Below are 19,120 nucleotides of genomic sequence, written 5' to 3'. Positions count from 1 at the left end.
GAGTGGCAAACATCTGATGAACTACCAATATTTTAAGCACGTCAAAAAATTTCTTCTTTGCACCTTCCTTTATTAGATCCGACGCTGGGTTTTGTTATCAGTAATTGTGCTTAATATATGATTGGGTTCCCAAACTGATTCAACAATAAACTGCAATCAGAAATAATAGGATTATGAGGAATGTCACCTTGCTTTATCGTTATTACATCCACAGAATTAATCGCGACTGCATTCAGGACTGAAGTTTGCATTTGATAGAGATAGTCTTCAGTTTGGCAATGTTCTGATTACCAACAACATAGAAGTATTCTACACCCTTAGCAATGATTATTAGGGACTGATGTGGGATCTTTCTTTCTTCTTGTTAAACAAGTTGTTTGAGTTGATTCACACTTCATACTACTATATTAAGGAGAAAAGTCATGTTCAAAGTTAATAAAAAGAGGAAACTCTATTCCATGCATAGGTAACATAATAGGAGTTTGGAGATAAAAATTGTAATTTTTGAAAAAAAAAAATGTTTTTGGAGTTAAGTTGAAAAATTATATTTGAAATTTGAAATTATGTTTGGACATGCATTTCACTTGAAAAAATATTACAGTTTTGTGAGTGGAGAAAAAATTTGATTTTTGAAAAACTTATTTTTGAAAAATCTCGAAAAACTTACAGAATTTCAAGGACAAATACGTTTTTGAAATAAAAAAACTCAGCGGACAAACGGGTCCCTAAAGTGATGATAACATTAAGAAAAATACAAAAAGGCTAAGTCCATGTTTTAACCTTTTCTAGTTCAGTCCCAAAAACATGCTTCCTCATATTTTTTACCAATCCTGTACATAACTTTTACCATTAGCTTTTCTGGGATTTTTGGCAAGTAGCAAGAAAGTATGAAATTTGCAACAAAATTTTTTGTTGCCATATATTGAATATTGTTGCAAAAATTACTTTTGGCAACAACAGAAAAGTTGTTGCATGTCGTTGCAATAAATGCTGATGGGAAAAGTTGTTGCAACAACAAAAGATGTTGCAAAAAGATGTCTTAACGCAACAAAAAATGTTGTTGCCATAAATTATTTTTTGGTCACACATTTGTGGCTTATGAAAATATTTAGCAACAACAATTATTGTTGCGATAAATTATTATTTTTTCTTAACAATATTACTTGTGGCAAAAAAATAGCAGGATGGTAGTTAATAATTAGTTATAAAGGCTTTTAGCAATAAGTAATGTTGTGGATATAAAATCACTTTTTGCCAACAATATTACATTTTTTGTTGTACAGCTAACAATAATAAATATGTAGTTGCTACATAAACAATTCACATTTTCTATCTTTTAAAACATCACAAATGTATATATAAATTAATATATGATATATATTTGCAAAAGTCAATACAACTGAAGCACTAAGTATTTATTTACATACTTTCAAAACTAACTACCACTAAAACATAATGTGTATACTTACAAAAAAGAACAAGAACATCTCTAGAGTCATAATTTCTAATCTAATAACAATCCCAAAAGCAAATTTTCTTCCAGTAACTTGTACATCGATGAACCATATTGCCAGCTATGTTGGTTTACTCATGCTCATCCTACAAAAGAAGATAAATTATAGTTATATCTTTTATAAATAAAAACTATAAAGTACACATATCAAAAGAGAGAATTTAGGCACCAATAAATGATATAAGAAGATTTTTATAATATATACATATTATAGTTGCATATGAATTTTATATTCTGCTACTAGTAAGTAGTAATCAGAACCCAAGTTTATGACAGTTATCATAATTAATTGATCTTTTGACTCTAAAGGAACTAGTAACTTGAATTTTAAGATAAAAGAAGACTTTTGAGATCCCTAAAGCTCCTTTTGGTCAAGAGAGTTTCATATACAACAATTTTTTATGGTATTGGTGCTGCGGAACACTCTGTAATAATAGCAGTAAACAAGAACTCATCAAATAAGATAGTCGGGTTGCGTCCCGTTAGTATCCATAGATGCTCCTTGACTTCATGGCCATGGGTGGGAGTGGAATTGCTATCTACTTCAGACAGATATTCAGTTTAGATCTAGTATTATACTTCGTCATTAGTTAAGCCTGTCCGCATGTTTTGACTACCCACAAGCTAGTAGCCTAGTTAACAGTCGTGGTATTAGACCTTCGTGATGTACGCTACTTTCCTAGAATCAGAAAACTGACAGGTTTCATCGTGAGACCAGAATATAGAAGAAGAGAGCTAACTATGTACTATAGATTTTGCATATCGCCACAAAATCACATTAGACCTGGCTTCTTTATTTTCTTTTACCTTTTTTCTCCAAAGTATAAGATACTCTCTGTATATAATTTTAGTCTAGAATCTTTTAAAAGCCCAAGATCAAACAACTCTTCTTTTTGAGCTCATATGACAGAGAACAAAAAAATTGCAACATAACACTATAAAGCCTAAGAGCAAGCGCATCACCTTTCAAAGGTCCAAGATCATGCAACTTTTCTTTTTGAATTGAGAAGAATGCAAACATGACAGTGAACAATATCAACAAAGGAATTTACTTTTACAAGAGTTAGGCAAAGTTTTCTTACCGTGATGTCATCCATAAGTCTTGAACAACTTGCGTCATCTGAACCACTTAAACTAGAAATAATGTTGAGAATTGCAGCAGAAACTCCATTCTGTTAAACATAATAAAACTACATAACTTAATTTGTCGTACAAATCAATGGAAAGGAATTATATACGAACAAGGAAGAAACAGAGATAGTGCGACAAGAGTAATTTATGGATTCGACTACTTTAATATCTTCTGTTCCATAATCAAAGTGTTTTCTTTTCTCTGTCTCTTTGTTTAATTCTGTTTAATCAGAGGGTATAGAATCATTCGCTGTAACAGCATCACGACACAAGACAATGGAACTGTCAGCCCAGACGGGATCTATTTTACAATTCTATACCACATTTGAGAGAAGCAATGACCCTATAGTACCAAGGACAAAAATATCAACTCACATGTCAATTGTATCAGCACTGCATAACAACTGCTGCCAGCAGTTATTAAGATAGATCGAATTCCTAGAGTTTTCAAGAGATAAACAAGTATAATAAGGAAATAGGTCATGATGCCCATAAATATCACATTGTTAACACTTCACAGTAACCACTATCGCAACCACATGAAAGAAAACTAACAAAATAACACATAAACCATCTTACAGCTTACTTGCATGTTTACTAAATTACTACTCCTACTACTTTAATTTCTAGTGAAGAAATATAAACTTGAGAGAGAGAAGTCCACTTAGCTTTTTGGATTTAAACTAACTTTTTCAAATTCATATTCTTAGAAAATATGATCCATCAAAAAGAGAGTTTTTATCTCTAATGAATTCTATATCTGTGTGTGACGAGACTAACACATAAAGTGATGCTACCACTTTTACTCTTGTGTAGTTTGAACGAAATATTCTTAGGATCAAAAGCAAGTAATTGAAATACCCCATTACTTAGTATATGTGATGTTAGTGCCATCATGCTCTCTTTCAATAGTTTTTGGTCACGCATCATGGCTTCTCGATTTTTCCGCTCCCCCTCAAGCTGAATTTTTACATCCTTTAGCTGGCATTCTACACTATCTCGTTTACGACGCTCTTCTTCTACCTCTTTTTGTTGTGCTTGCAGTTTCTCTTATATTCCATTCATGGATCTCCTACTTGTTGACTTAAATCTCGATCCTTGACCACGGCAATAACTTGACGTTTCTCCAATAACTTTCACAAATGCAGCACTAACAACTGGGTCCAAATCAGTATCCTCTCCAGTATTGGATACATAACATATACGAGCTAGAGATTTTATAGGGCAGAATTTTAACAAATGAATTAACTTACCTGGTGGTGGGTTTGAGATTACATCAACAATTCCATCATTATTAGAAACATGCACATCCATCATCATGATAGGCTGCAACACATATTAAAAGGAATTATATTATTGGACTAGTCGAACGTACAAGTGAAATACTTAGAAACATAAGGCTTTGAGTTGAACTGGAAAGCCAAATAATTAGAACAGATAAGCTATGGATATTAGTGGACGATATTAGACAAATAAAAGTTTCACTTTGAGCTCTGTATATTAGGCAGACAGAATTTCTACTTTGAGACTCATGTTTAATGTGGGAATCACAGAAGTATTAATGTCAAGACAGAGTATGTGCTCTTCTTTAAAAAAATCGCATAGGAGCGCCAACTTGATTCGATTCAACTATGGTTGGATAATTGTTTTCTTTCACACTTTCTCATATATAAACAGAGTGCAAGGGAATGAAATACTAATTTTCTAAGATTTTTCAAATAATGTAAATACTTAGTAAAACAGTGCATTTTTTCCAAAGTTGAAAGCATCTACAATTGCAAATCACTCGTACTACGACCAGTTACTAGTAATATTCCACGCTTCTGATGATTAATCCAAAATTTACTTTACGTTGGATTCAATGAATAGCAAAACACATGAATAAAATATTCAAGAACCAAAAATTGGACAGGGGACATAAAGAAAACTTTTCATGAACCAAACATATCCAACACCAGAAATAACAGCAAGTAATTGATAAACTTCTCACAAAATCGGTATTAACACTTGAAGTGTAAAACTATTGACCTTCAATATAATCTCGTATCGTAAAATCCTTCGAGAAAATATTATTTCACATTCATATTATGCTAGAAGTAACAATAGAAAAGATCCATTAACAAAAAGAACAAGAAATTGGACAACAATAAAAGAAAAACTTTATGCAAAGTTTCTTTCTGAAGCATAAGGAATTAGAAGAGAAGAAATTATAAATCGTATTCTGGAAAATCAGAATTTAAGATACCCATAACCAACAAAGTACTTCAACGATAAAAGGCAATAGAAAACAATATTCCAGCAATTTGAATAGAGTTCTTACCGGTTCTTCTCCGATTAGCAGTAATACGATGCAGCGAAGAGGATGAAGCAGAGAAGGAGCTCGTTCAAGAATTGCTGATAAGAAAAACCCTAGCCAGATCGGTGGTTACGAGAGAGTGCGCTAAAAATTCGAGAAAAGTTATTAAAAAGCAAAAGGTTTGCCGCGTTTGATTTTGGCGGAAAACTAAAAAAAATTAGGCCACCACCCACCCACTTTGTTGGTTAAATAATATGTATTGCCAACAAAAAGAATTTATTGTTGTCAATTCTATTTATATTTTTAATTTATTATGTTAAAAGTTCTATTTTTTGCAACAATTAAAATTAGTTGTTGCCATTTATTAAAATTTGGCAACAATACCACAGTTGTTGCTAGAACATTTTTAAAATTTAAAGTTTATTATCTAAATCATAGAATATGACAACAACATTAACATGTTTGCCAACAATAAAATTTTGTTGCCAAAAAAGTCTATTCTATAGCAACAAATTTATAGAATTGTTCCCATTTATTCATTTCTGTCAACAATATTTCATTTGTAGCTAAAACATTGTGCAAATATCATACTTTCTTGTAGTTAAGTAAGACTGTGACTTGTGTGACTAAAGTCACTTTTGGCCCTTTGTCCAAAGAGTTTGTTTCTGTGTCTGAGGCTTAAATGACTCGTTGGAGGTAACAGCCAGGACATATATAGCTGCACGCAAATACACAAAAGGCCTGAAAAATAGAGCAGTTTTAGAGTAATAGGGTCATCATTCCTTGCCTCCCATCCCCCTGGTAGTCTTTACGTTTCTTGAGTCCAGAACCAAAATGATGCTTTTTGGACTCAAAGTATCAAAATAGGTGAAAAACAACTAATAACCTTTTTATATATAGCGTATAAAATATAGGCGTCATATTTTAACGGCACGTTTGTCCGTTAAGGTATAGCGCATGTATTTTATGCGCTATACCTGATTTTCGAAAGGCGGTCAAAGTTTTAGTATATCACATATATTAGACGCGTTATACCTGAATCTGAAAAGACAGATAGGTATAGCGCATATGCGCATATAATATATGCGCTATACCTATTTAAAAAAATCCAGCCTCCTTCTTCACGACAAAATACAAAAAGCGCCCCCCTCCCCCTCCCCCTCCCCCCCCCCCCCCAAATTCTTTCAACCCAATGGAACCCACTCCTCCCCCAAAATCTTGTCCCGTGATTATTTTAACGATCTAACACTCGATCCAAGGCGTTGTCGTATAATGAAACTCTTGTATTGGCTTATTCGGTGGTCAAATCTTCATTCTTTCTCAATTAAAAAAACTCAAAAAAGAGGTATTCCAAATCACTGTTGTAGTATAACTCATGTATATAATTGAGTAAGTAGTCGTTGTATTGTATGCTTTTTTTGATTATTTTTTATTTTTATTTTTATTTTTATCCGGATTAGTTTATTTACGTGCAAAAATTTATGAAAAGTGTATATTGTTCATTTGTTGAATAATTAGTGTTATATGTGACTTTAGTGTTCTATATATAATAATATGTGACTTTAGCGTTGTTTAGTGCCCTTTAGTATTATGTAGTGCCTTTTAGTGTTATGTAGTGCCCTTTAGTATAGTAAAACTGATGCTAAATTTTAATTTATGTTAGTTAATGTTGTTTATGGCCATTTAGAGTAGTGTGATATTACTGCTCTTTAGAATTCTTTAGTGTAGAACAAAAACTACTTGTCCTCATTAACTAACCCGATTAGAGTATTCAATTATGGATCAAATTTTAATCAATTATTAAGTGTATAGTAAATATATTATTAGATAACAATCAAAAATTAGATATGAATCATAAAATAATTAGTTGACAGTACAAAAGAGACGTTATCGTATTTTTTGTGTAAAATATAAAAGTTAACAAATAAATCGTTATGAAGGAAATAAATACTTAATAGTAAAGTTTTAAAAATAATATCAAATAGTTAAACAAATTAAGTATTTAGTATTGTTTTAATCAGGAATATGTAATGATCCGGCCGGCCATTTTGAGTATTTTAGCCTCGTTCCCCTATTTATTGCCTTCTCTATATTATATTGTGGTTATGTGACTTGTCGGGGTGGTTGATTTTGGTTACGGATGAGTTTCGGAGTGAAATGAGATATTTAATCCCTAAGTTGGAGGTTTAAGTTGAAAAAATTGATCGGACTTTGACTTTTGTGTAGACGACTCCGGAATAGAGTTTTGACAGTTCCGGTAGTTTCGTATGGTGATTTTGGAATTAGCAGCGTGTTCAGCTATTGATTTGGAGGTCTGTATGTCGTTTTGGTTTGAATTGGAAAAAGTTAGAAGGTTGAAAAGTTTGACCGAGAGTTGACTTTAATGATATCTGGGTCGCATTCTGATTCTGAAAGTCTGACTAGGTTCGTTGTGTAATCTATGACTTGTGTGCAAAATTTGAGGTCAATCGGAATTGGTTTGATATGAATCGACGTTAGTTTTGGAAGTCGGATGTTCATGATTTCAATAGGCTTGAATTGGGTTGCGATTCGTAGAATCGATGTTGTTTGATGTGATTTTTGGCCTCGAGTATGTATGTTATGTATTTTGGAACTTGTTGGTACATTCGCACGGGGTCCGGAGGGCCCCGGGTGTGAATCGGATTGAAATCGGATCATTTTTGGACTTAATGGAATATTGAAGTTGCTGAGGTTCTAGTGCAATCGCAGCTGCGCACTTTGGGCCGCAAGTGTTGCACCGCAGAAGCGGCCTGTGAGCCGCATAAGCGAAGGTTGGCCTGGCCAGCTGGGACCGCAGGTGCGGTCAGTTATCCGCATAAGCGGACGCGCAGAAGTGGCTGGCCTCCGTAGAAGCGCAAGCGGGATCCGCAGGTGCGAGATTTCAGGGGCCTAAATGAGGGCCTCACATGCGATGTAAATTCCGCAGGTGCAGAGCCGCAGATGCGGCTGAGGGCTCCGCAGATGCGAAATCACCGGGCAGAAAAGGGTGAGTTCGAGGGTTTAATTTCATTCTTCATCTTTTGACCTTGAGAGCTCGGTTTGTGGCGAATTTTAGAGTGATTTTAAAGAAAATCATCGGGATAAGTGATTCTAACTCAGAATTGGCTATTATACATGAACCCATCATTATTTTTATTATTTAATTAGTGTTTTGAGTTGAAAAATTTGGGAAATATTTGTGAAACTTCATAGACTGTATTTTGGGGATTTGAAGGTCGATTTGACATCAGAATCGAGTAATATTTGTATGGTTAGACACGTTATCGAATGAGTATTCGGATTTTGTAAGTTTGGTTGAGTTTCGAGTCGTGGGCTCGGGGTTGACTTTTGAGTTGACTTTTTGATTTTCTTTGAAGATTGCATCTTTATTATTCGGAATAGTTTCCTATGGTTTGTATTTATGGTATAGAGTTATTTTAGCTAGATTCGATCCGTTTGGAGTTGGATAATTGCGAAAAGGCTTATTAGTTGATTGAGTTAGCGTGTTTTGAGGTAAGTGTCTTGCCTAACTTTTTGTGGGGGAATTACCCCTTAGGAATGGTATTATTTTGTGTTAATTATAGTACGTGAAGGCCGTGTACGCAAAGTGACTAGTGGGTACACGGGTTAAATGTGATAATTGACTAGTTAGAGTTGTAAATTATTAAAATATCATTCTTGTTGAGATATTCACTTTCGGTTGTTATTGTTGAGTCTCTTATACATATTGTGGTTGAGCCATGGTCTATTTATTATGGAAACATTATTGTTGTTCACTTCTTTTGGCAAGTTTGATTTTGGGCATTTGAGGTGCGATTTGTGATATATTGTGATATTGATGCGAATGCGGTGGTATAAAGATTGGGGTTGATGCGCATGCGGTGAGATAAGGTGGTCTTGATATGCATGTTGCTAGTAGGGGAACTATTTGAAGCCACGCGGTGTGATAAGGTAGGCTAAAACGCAGGTAGCTATTTCGGAAAAATGATTTTCAAAACTAAATGTAAGGCTCCCACGGTGATATAAGAAAATATTGTGATATGATTTGTGAAATGAGACTACAATGCAGTACCTCGGTAGTAATTCTTGTTGATACCTTTCATTTACATCACTTTTTTTTGCATGCATCATTTCCTTGGCATTTCTTATTATGTGTTTTCTTTCGTGATATATTAATTGCCTTAATTTCTTCGTAGCTATTCTTTTCATATTTCTTCATAGTATCATTTCCATTGTTTCCATTATTATATGGTACTATTCCTGTTCAGTTTCTTTATTTATTCCAGTAGGTGTCTTGACCTGGCCCCGTTACTACTCTATTGAGGTTACGCTTGATACTTATTGGGTATTGCTGTGGTGTACTGATACTATGCTTCTGCACATTTTTGTGTGCAGATCTAGGTACTTCATACCAATCTGGGCATTAGGGAGTCGAGCTTGGATTGGAGACTTCAAGGTAAACATGCCGGTGTTCACAGGCCTTTGAGTCACCCTCTATCTAGTTTCTATTTCATTCTCCTTTTTATAGATACTGTTTTATAGGGATGTTCAATATACTTGTGTAGAGCTTGTGACTCGGTATCACCAGATTTTAGGCATTATGTTCAGTTGGATTGCGGAGTCCTTTTTATAATAGCTATTGGTTTAAATTGGATATTTTATTATTGTTTACGTTAAATTATTTATGTATGTTAGGCTTACCTAGTTTTTGAGACTAGGTGCCATCACGATATTTTACGGAGGGAGATTGGGGTCATGACAAGTTAGTATCAGAGCCCTAGGTTCATAGGTGTTACGAGTCATAAGCAGGTTTAGTAGAGTCTCGCGGATCGGTACGGAGACGTCTGTACTTATCTTCGAGAGGCTATAAAACTGTTAGGAAACTTCAATTCTTTGATTCCTTATCGTACGAATTTGCTGACTTCGAAATTCTGAATCTTTGTCTTTCTATTCTCTCATAGATGGTGAGGACAAATATCGCTGGATCCGACGATCAGACACCCGCGCCCCCTGCTAGAGCCGCGAGGGGTTGGGGCAGAGACCGAGGAGGGGCACATAGTACAGCTAGAGCACATGGTACAGCCAGAGCCACCAGTAGCTCTAGTTGGGGGGTAGGCATCTGAGGCACATGTTGCTACCCTTGCACTTCAAGAGACCCTCTCCCAGTTCTTGAGCATGTTTGGTACTCTAACTCGGGCGGGATTGATTCCACTTGAACCAACCACATTTTAGGGTGGGGGAGGAGCACAGACTCCCGCAGCCCATACCCTAGAGCAGCGGGTCCTTGTTGACCAGGTCCCAGAGATTATACTGGTACAACTGGTTGTCCCAGTTCAGCCCGAGGTTAGGGTAACAACATCTGAGGAGAAGCAACTCATACTGGAGAGGTGCAAGAAGTACTACCCTCCTACTTTCAGTGGCCTCGCTACAGAGAATACACAGGATTTTCTTGAGAAGTGTCACCATATTCTCCATACCATGGTATTGTGGAGGTGAGCGGGGTCGCTTTCACTACTTTCTAGCTGTCGGGACCAGCGTATCAATGGTGGTTGGCTTACGAGGAGGGTAGCCTAGTCGAGGCGACTTCACTCACATGGGCTCAGTTTTCAGGGATGTTCTTGAGAGAGTTTGTTCCCCAGAGCCTTCGGGATGCATGGCTCGCGGAGTTTGAGCAGATGCGCTAGGGTGCTATGACTGTATCAGAATATTTTGTCAGATTTAGTGAGTTATCCAGACATGCACCCGCCTTAGTTATCACACTCAGGGAGTGAGGATAGGACAGGGAGGCCAAATGGGGCTTGGAGAGGGAGGACATGGAGGCCAAGTGGCCTCAAGATTCTGGCAGATATAGTGGTGTCCGGGCCCCAGTTGCAACCCACCATAGTAGAGGCTATGTGAGTCGTCTAGTTCATTCAGCACTTCCAGCTTCTAGTGGTACTCCGTCTAGTCCCAGGCCTCACATTGCCTATTATGCACCGCCATTGTCTAGTGTACCACCTGCATGGGGTGCTTTTAATGGTTAGTCCAGCCAACCAGGCTCGAGCAAATTTCAGAAAGCACGTCCTCCGAGATCTTATTTTGAGTGTGGTGACATTCGTCATATGGTGAGGGATTGCCCAGACTCAGGAGGGGTGCACCTCCACCGACCACTCAGGCTCCACGTATTCCACATGGTCCCCAGACTTCTTAGGCCGTGGTTACTGCTCCAGTTGCCTATCTACCTGCATATCCAGCTAGGGGTGGAGGTCAGGCAGGTAGGGGTCGCCCTAGAGGGGGAGGCCAGGCCAGAGTTTATGCTTTTTCGGGTAGGACGGAGGCAGTTGTATCAGACGCGGTTATCACAGGTATTGTTCCGATTTGTCATAGAGATACATCAGTCTTATTTGATCCAGGCTCCACTTATTCATATGTATCATCTTACTTTTCTCCATATTTGGGTATATCCGCGATTCTTTGAATTCTTCTATTTATGTGTCCATGCCTATGGCAGATTCTATTGTTGTTGACCGTGTGTATCGGTCGTGTTTAAATGTTATTGGTGGTTTAAAGAACTGAGTTGATCTATTGTAGCTCAGTATGGTAGACTTTGATGTTTATTTTGAGCATGGACTGGTTGTCGCCCTATCATGTTATTCTTATTTGTCACGCCAAGATGGTGATGTTGGCTATGCTAGGTTTACCGTGGTTGGAGTGGAGGGATATTATGGATTATGTTCCTAGCAGGGTTGTGTCCTTCATTAAGGAACAACAGATGGTTGGAAAGGGGTGTGATGCATATCAAGCCTTTGCGTTGAGTCAGTTTGGATAGTGAGAGACTATCTAGATGTATTTTCGGCAGATCTTCCGGGCATGCGCCCAATAGGGATATCAATTTTGGTATTGACTTGTTGCTGGGCACTCAGCTCATTTCTATTCCACCATATTGTATGGCCCTAGTAAAGTTGAAGGAGTTAAAGGAGCAGTTGCAAAAGTTGATTGATAAGAGTTTCATTCGGCCTAGTGTGTCACCTTGGGGTGCTCTGATCTGTTTGTGAAGAAAAATGATGGATCTATGTGCATGTGTATCGACTATCAGCAGTTGAATAAGGTTACAGTGAAGAATAGATATCCATTGCCATGCATTGATGACTTATTTGATCACCTACAGGGTGCCAGAGTGTTCTCAAAGATTGATTTGCGATCGGGGTATCATCACCTGAAGATTCAGAATTCGGACATTTCGAAGACTTCTTTCAAGACTTGGTATGGTCACTTCGAGTTCCTTGTGATGTCATTTGGGCTGACCAATGCCACAAAATCGTTAATGCACTTGATGAACAGTGTATTCCATACCTATCTAGATTAATGCTCATTGTGTTTATTGACGACATCTTGGTGTACTCCCAGAGGTGGGAGGATCATGAGCAGTATTTGGGGATCATGCTCCAGACCTTGAGAGAAAAGAAGTTGTATGCAAAACTTTCTAAGTGTGAATTCTAGCTTGATTCAGTGGCGTTTTTGGGTCATGTGGTTTCGAGTGAGGAGATCAAGGTAGATCCGAAGAAGATTGAAGCAGTACAGAGTTGGCCCAGACTATCGTCAGCTACTGAGATCCGGAGTTTTCTTGGTTTGGCGGGGTATTACCGTCGTTTTGTAGAAGGTTTCTTATCTATTGCTGCACCTATGACCAGATTGACCCAGAAGGGTGCCCCGTTCAGATGGACCGAGGAGTGTGAGAAAAGCTTTCAAAAGCTCAAGACTGTCTTGACTACAACCCAGTGTTGGTGTTGCCTGTGGGTTCGGGGTCTTACACTGTGTATTGCGATGTGTCACGTGTCGGCCTTGGCGCGGTGTTGATGCAAGACGGTAGGGTGATTGCCTACGTTTCTAGACAACTGAAGGTTCATGAGAAGAATTGTCCTATCCACGACCTGGAATTAGCAGTTATTATTCATGCCTTGAAATTTTGGCGGCACTATTTGTACGTGCCCCTTGTGAGGTGTATACCGACCACTGGAGCCTACAACATCTGTTCAAACAGAAGGATCTTAACTTGCGGCAGCGGAGGTGGTTAGAGTTGCTTAAGGAATATGATATCACTCTTCTATATCATCCCGGGAAGACCAATGTGGTGACCGATGCCTTGAGTCGAACGTGGAGAGCTTGGGCAATTTAGCATATCTACGGGCAGCGAGAGGCCATTAGCATTAGATGTTCAGGCGTTGTCCAACTAGTTTGTTAGATTGGATGTTTCGGAGCCGAGTCGAGTTTTGACTTGCGTGGTTTCTCGGTCTTCTCTATATGATCATATCAGAGAGCGTCACTATGACGACCCTCATTTCCTTGTCCTTAAGGGCACGGTATAGCACGACGATACCAAGGAGGTGTCTATCGGAGATGACAGTGTGTTACGGATCCAGGGCCAATTATATGTGCCCAATGTGTATGGGTTACATGAGTTGATTCTTTAGGAAGCCCACAGTTTGTTGTACTCCAGTCATTCGGGTGCCGCTAAGATGTATCAGGATTTGTGGCAGTACCATAGGTAGAGGAAAATGAAGAAAGACATAGTGGAGTGTGTAGATAGGTGCCTAAATTGTTAGCAGGTGAAGTATGAGCACCAGAGGCCACGTGGTTTGCTTCAGACGCTAGAGATTCCTGAGTGTAAATGGGAGCAAATTACCATGGATTTCGTTATTAGGCTCCCACAGACTCAGAAGAAGTTTGACGCATTATGGGTGGTTGTGGATAGGTTGACAAAGTCGGCTCGTTTCATTCCGGTGGTGACTACTAATTCTTCAGAGCAGTTGGCTCAGGTCTATATCCACGAGATTGTATGACTTTATGGCATTCCAGTATCCATCATCTTTGACCGGGGAACGCAGTTTACATCGCGTTTCTAGAGTGTAGTACAATGTGAGTTAGGCACTCGGGTTGGGTTAAGTACAACATTCCACCCCCAGATGGACGGACAGTCCGAGCGCATCATTCACATATTGGAGGATATGCTTCGTGTCTGTGTTATGGAGTTCGGGGGTTCTTGGGATCAGTTATTGCTGCTTGCGGAGTTTGCCTACAACAACAGCTACCAATCTAGTATTCAAATGGATCCTTATGAGGACATACATGGGAGACGATGTCGTTCCCTAGTTGGTTGGTTTGAGCCGGGAGAGGCTAAGTTATTAGGCACTAATCTGGTTCAAGATGCCTTGGAAAAGGTCAAGTTTATCCTGGATCGGCTTCGTACAACCCAATCTAGACAGAAGAGTTATACAGAGAGGAAGGTTCGTGATATTGCATTCATGGTTGGAGAGCGGGTCTTGCTCCGGGTTTTACCAATGAAGGGTGTTATGAGGTTCGGGAAGAAGGTCAAGTTGAGCCCTAGGTATATCAGACCTTTTGAGATTCTTGAGAGGATTGATGAGGTGGCCTACAAGCTTGCATTGCCACCTAGTCTAGCTACATTTCATTCGGTATTCCATATTTCTATGCTCCGAAAGTATCACGGTGATCCGTCCTATGTGTTAGATTTCAGCTCAGTCCAATTGGATAAGGATTTGTCTTATGTTGAGGAGCTGGTGGCCATTTTGGACAGACAGGCCCGAAAGTTGAGGTCAAAGAGAATTTCTTCAGTAAAGGTTTAGTGGAGGGGTCAACCAGTCGAGGAGGTGACTTGGGAGACCGAGCATGACATGCGTAGCCGTTATCCTCGTCTTTTCATCACTTCAGGTATGTCTCTATACTCGTTTGAGGACGAACGTTTGTTTTAAGAGGAGAATGATGTAATGACCTGGCCGGTTGTTTTGATTATTTTAGCCTCGTTCCCCTACTTATTGCCTCCTCTATATTATATTATGGTTATGTGACTTGCCGGGGTAGTTGATTTTGGTTTCTGGTGTGTTTCGGAGTGAAATGGGACGCTTAGTCCCTAAGTTAGAAGCTTAAGTTGAAAGAGTTGATCGGAATTTGAATTTTGTATAGATGACTCCGAAATGGAGTTTTGTCGGTCCCGATAGCTTCGTATGGCTATTTTGGACTTAGGAGCATTTTCAGATATTGTTTTGGAGGTCTGTAGGTCGTTTTGGCTTGAATTGGCGAAAGTTAGAATATTGAAGATTTGAAAGGTTGAGAAGTTTTATCAGGAGTAGACTTTATTAATATCAGGGTTGTATTTTGATTTCAGAAGTTGGAATAGGTCCATTGTGTCATTTTTTAATTGTGTGAAAAATTTGAGGTCAATCGGAGTTGGTTTGGTATGAATCGACGTTAGTTTTGGAAATCGGATGTTCATGGTTTCAATAGGTTTGAATTGGGCTGCAATTCGTAGAATCGATGTTGTTTGATGTCATTTTAGCCTCAAGTAGGTCTGTTATGTATTTTGGAACTTGTTGGTATATTTGGACGAGTTCCCGGGGGCCCCGGGTATGAATCCGATTGAAATCAAATCATTATTGGACTTAATGGAATGCTGAAGTTGTTGAGGTTCCGGTGCAATCGCAGGTGCGGCACTGCAGAAGCGGCCTGTGAGCTGCAGAAGCAAAGGTTGGCCTGGCCAGCTGGGACCGCAGGTGCAGTCAGTTATCCGCAGAACCGGACGCACAGAAGCGACTGGCCTCCGCAAAAGTGCAAGCGCAGATGCGCTTAGGGGGTCCGCGTGTGCGAGATTTCAGGAGCCTAAGCGAGGGTCGCACCTGCAATAAAAATTCTGTAGTTGTGGAGCCACATATGCGGCTGATGGCTTGCAGATGTGGCTAAGAGCTCGCAAATGCGAGATCACCGCGCAGAAAAGGGTGAGTTCGAGGGTTTAATTTCATTCTTCATCTTTTGACCTAGAGAGCTTAGTTTGTGGCGATGTATCAAGGAATTTTAAAGATAATCATCGGGGTAAGTGATTCTAACTCTAATTTGGTTATTATACATGAACCCATCGTTATTTTTATCATTTAATTAGTGTTTCGAGTTAGAAAGTTTGGGAAAATTTTGTGAAACTTCATAGACTATAGTTTAGGGATTTGAAGGTCGATTTGAGATCGGAATCGAGTAATTTTTTTTATGGTTGGACTCGTTATCGAATGGGTGTTCGAATTTTATAAGTTTGGTCGGGTTCCGAGATGCGGGCCTGGGGTTGACAGTTTTAGTTGACTTTTTGATTTTCTTTAAAGATTGCATCTTTATTATTCAGAATAGTTTCCTATGGTTTATATTTATGGTATAAAGTTATTTTGGCTAGATTTGAGCCGTTCAGAGTTAGATAATCGCGGAAAAGGCTTACTAGTGGATTCACTTAGCGTGTTTTGAGGTAATTATCTTGCCTAACTTTGCGTGGGAGAATTAATATTTAGGATTGGTGTTGTTTTGTGTTAATTATGGTACGTGAATGCCGTGTACGCAACGTGACGAGTGGGTACACGGGATAAATATTGTAATTGACCGGTTAGAGTTATGTAAATTCTTTTTCATGCCTTTAATTGAATTGTCATAACATGTTATCTTCATTATCGGTAATCTATTCTTACGTGATTTACTTGACATTGTAAATACTTTTATTATCTCTTACTTGTTAGTCGCCCTTACATGCTTAGTTGAAGTTATTGTTCTCTGATTTCCTTGTTAATTATTTAACTATTGAGTTACCTTACTTGAAGTTGTTATTTCTTATAATATCTTATTGTTGAATTATGGTATTGACGTTATAAAGGTCGTGATTCACATTGAGGCAAGGTTGTAAATTATTGAAATACCATTCTATTGAGATATTCACTTTCGATCGTTACTGTTGAGTCTCTTGTATATATTGTGGTTGAGCCATGGGCTATTTATTGTGGAAATATCATTATTATTGACTTATTTTGGCAAGTTGTGGTTTTGGAAACTTGAGGTGCGATTTATGATATGTTGTAATATTGATACGCATGCGGTGGTATAATGATTGGGTTTGATACGCATGTGGTGAGATAAGATGGTCTTGATACGCGTGTTGCTAGTAGGGGAACTACTTGAAGCCACGCAGTGTGATAAAGTGGGCTAAAACGCATGTTGCTATTTCTTGAAAATAATTTTCAAAACTAAATGCAAGGCTCCCGCGGTGATATAAGGAAAGATTGTGATATGATTTGTAAAATGAGACTACGAGGCGGTACCTCGGTAGTGATTCTTGTTGATACCTTTTATTTACATCACTTGTGTTTTGCTTGCATAGTTTCCTTGGCATTTCTTATTATGTGTTTTCTTCCGTGATGTCTTAATTGCCTCAAATTTAGTGTAGCTATTCTTGTCATATTTCTTCATATTATCATTTCCATTGTTTCCATTATTATATTGTACTATACCTGTTCAGTTTCTTTGTTTATTCCAGTAGGTATCTTGATCTGACCTCGTCACTACTCTATTGCGGTTAGGCTTGATACTTATTGGGTACCGTTGTGGTGTACTCATACTACACTTCCGTACATCTTTTTGTCGAGATCCAGGTACTTCTTACCAACCTAGGCATCAGTGAGTCGAGCTTGGATCGGAGACATCAAGATATACATGTCGGCGTTCGCAGGCCTCGGAGTCACCCTCTATCTAGTTTCTATTTCATTCTCCTTTTTATAGATACTGTTGTATAGGGATATTCAGTATACTCGTGTAGAGCTTGTGACTCGATATCACCAGAATTTGGGTGTTATTTTCAGTTGGATTGCGGAGTTCTTTTTATGATAGCTATTGGTTTAAATTGGAAGTTTTATTACTGTTTCCGTTAAATTCTTCATGTATTTTAGGCTTACCTAGTCTTAGATACTAGGTTCCATCATGACATCCTACGGACTTAGATTGGGGTTGTCACAGAATAAGATTGTTAAAAAATTGACAGTACGTAAAAATAATTTTGCCGTTTTTGTTTGTTTAACAGTATTAAATTAAGATATAAATCGTTATGAACGCAAAAAACTATAATAGTATTTTTATATGAATAATTATTAAAACTATCGAGATTTTCTTATAACCCAAAATATCTATAAAATAATTGATAGTTCAAACAAAACCCTGCCGAATTTCAGTCGAAAAATCTAAGAAACTAACATATTTGTATCTAAGAAACTAACATTTTCGTCGAAAAATCTAAGAAACTAACATATTTGCCAATGTATTTCCCCACCATCCACATATTTATTTTCAACTTTCTCACACGCAGAATCCATTTACAACCTTGAAACCAACTACGACAAATAGCCTTATATACTTGCGTAGATAACTCATGAACCTCGATCTCGCGACAATGTTTTATGCTGTAAATTCGCACCGCTCTGCTAAGGCGTGCTTTATCAGCAAAAAGCATATTTTTTGACAGCTCTGTTGATCTAGATTCATCCCACATTATTGTACGGATGTCATCAAGATCCCTTGTGAGGGTATCCACATCCGGCATACTGGGCAACTGATCAAGGTAGGGAATCTCCCTTGAATGAAAGGGCACATGAGACTCGTGCACTCTGGGTCTAATGGTAGGTGGAGTCTGCATATATGGCACATGGGACTCATGCACTCAGGTTGCTCATTCTCATTCTCATCAGCAAAGCGCGTTTCCTCATCATCGTCGCCCTTATCAGGGAAGAGTGTATCATCTCCAGACTCATCAGCATTGTTGTCATAATCACTATTATCTTCCTTACTCTGCATCTGCCATATCCTGATTAAATATATCGTCCCAGCTGAGTAAGGACAAGACCATCATGTTGCTCATTTTCACTGCACAACCAATAAAATAATGAGTTTCTCAAAGTCATCCCAACATTATATATTAACTTTATCTCTTAACTTGCAATTTATAATCTGTAGATAGCCCATGATGCACATTATCGAGTTGTTGATGACTCGCGTATGGACCAGCATGATTCAAACCACCAAAATTGGGCATATTCCAACTGTTGGTTGGTTCATAACTTGTAAGATTCATATATGGCTGGTACCCCCTTTGAAAGATATGAGTGTTAGTACGAATATGATACATAAAAAAAATCATACTACAACAAGGAAGATTGAAATATACCACTCGGCGTGTGAATTATATAAACTTGGGGAGAAATTATGTCCTCGCTCCTCATTCGCATGTGGAGATAAGTTTAGATCTGGTCAGACTCTTTCAAACGTAACCTGTTCGGATAAACTGCTCCAAAAATATACTAGATGATTGAGAGTTATCCCTATTTTGTGAATCC

General features: G+C 38.2%; 1 long non-coding RNA gene across 1 annotated transcript; it reads right to left on the bottom strand.

Moving 5' to 3' along the window:
* Positions 1-1,353: 1,353 nt before the first annotated feature.
* On the bottom strand, positions 1,354-5,158 carry LOC107789040 (uncharacterized). Its single transcript, XR_001648750.2, has 4 exons — positions 4,965-5,158; positions 3,898-3,970; positions 2,596-2,685; positions 1,354-1,599 (listed from the first exon to the last, which is right to left on the bottom strand). It is a non-coding gene; the product is annotated as an uncharacterized LOC107789040 (long non-coding RNA).
* Between the last annotated feature and the right edge of the window lie 13,962 nt (positions 5,159-19,120).

This window comes from Nicotiana tabacum, chromosome 12 (genome assembly GCF_000715075.1).
Source record: "Nicotiana tabacum cultivar K326 chromosome 12, ASM71507v2, whole genome shotgun sequence".
Taxonomy (NCBI): Eukaryota; Viridiplantae; Streptophyta; class Magnoliopsida; order Solanales; family Solanaceae; genus Nicotiana; species Nicotiana tabacum.
This window is presented reverse-complemented; position numbering and strand designations above follow the sequence as displayed.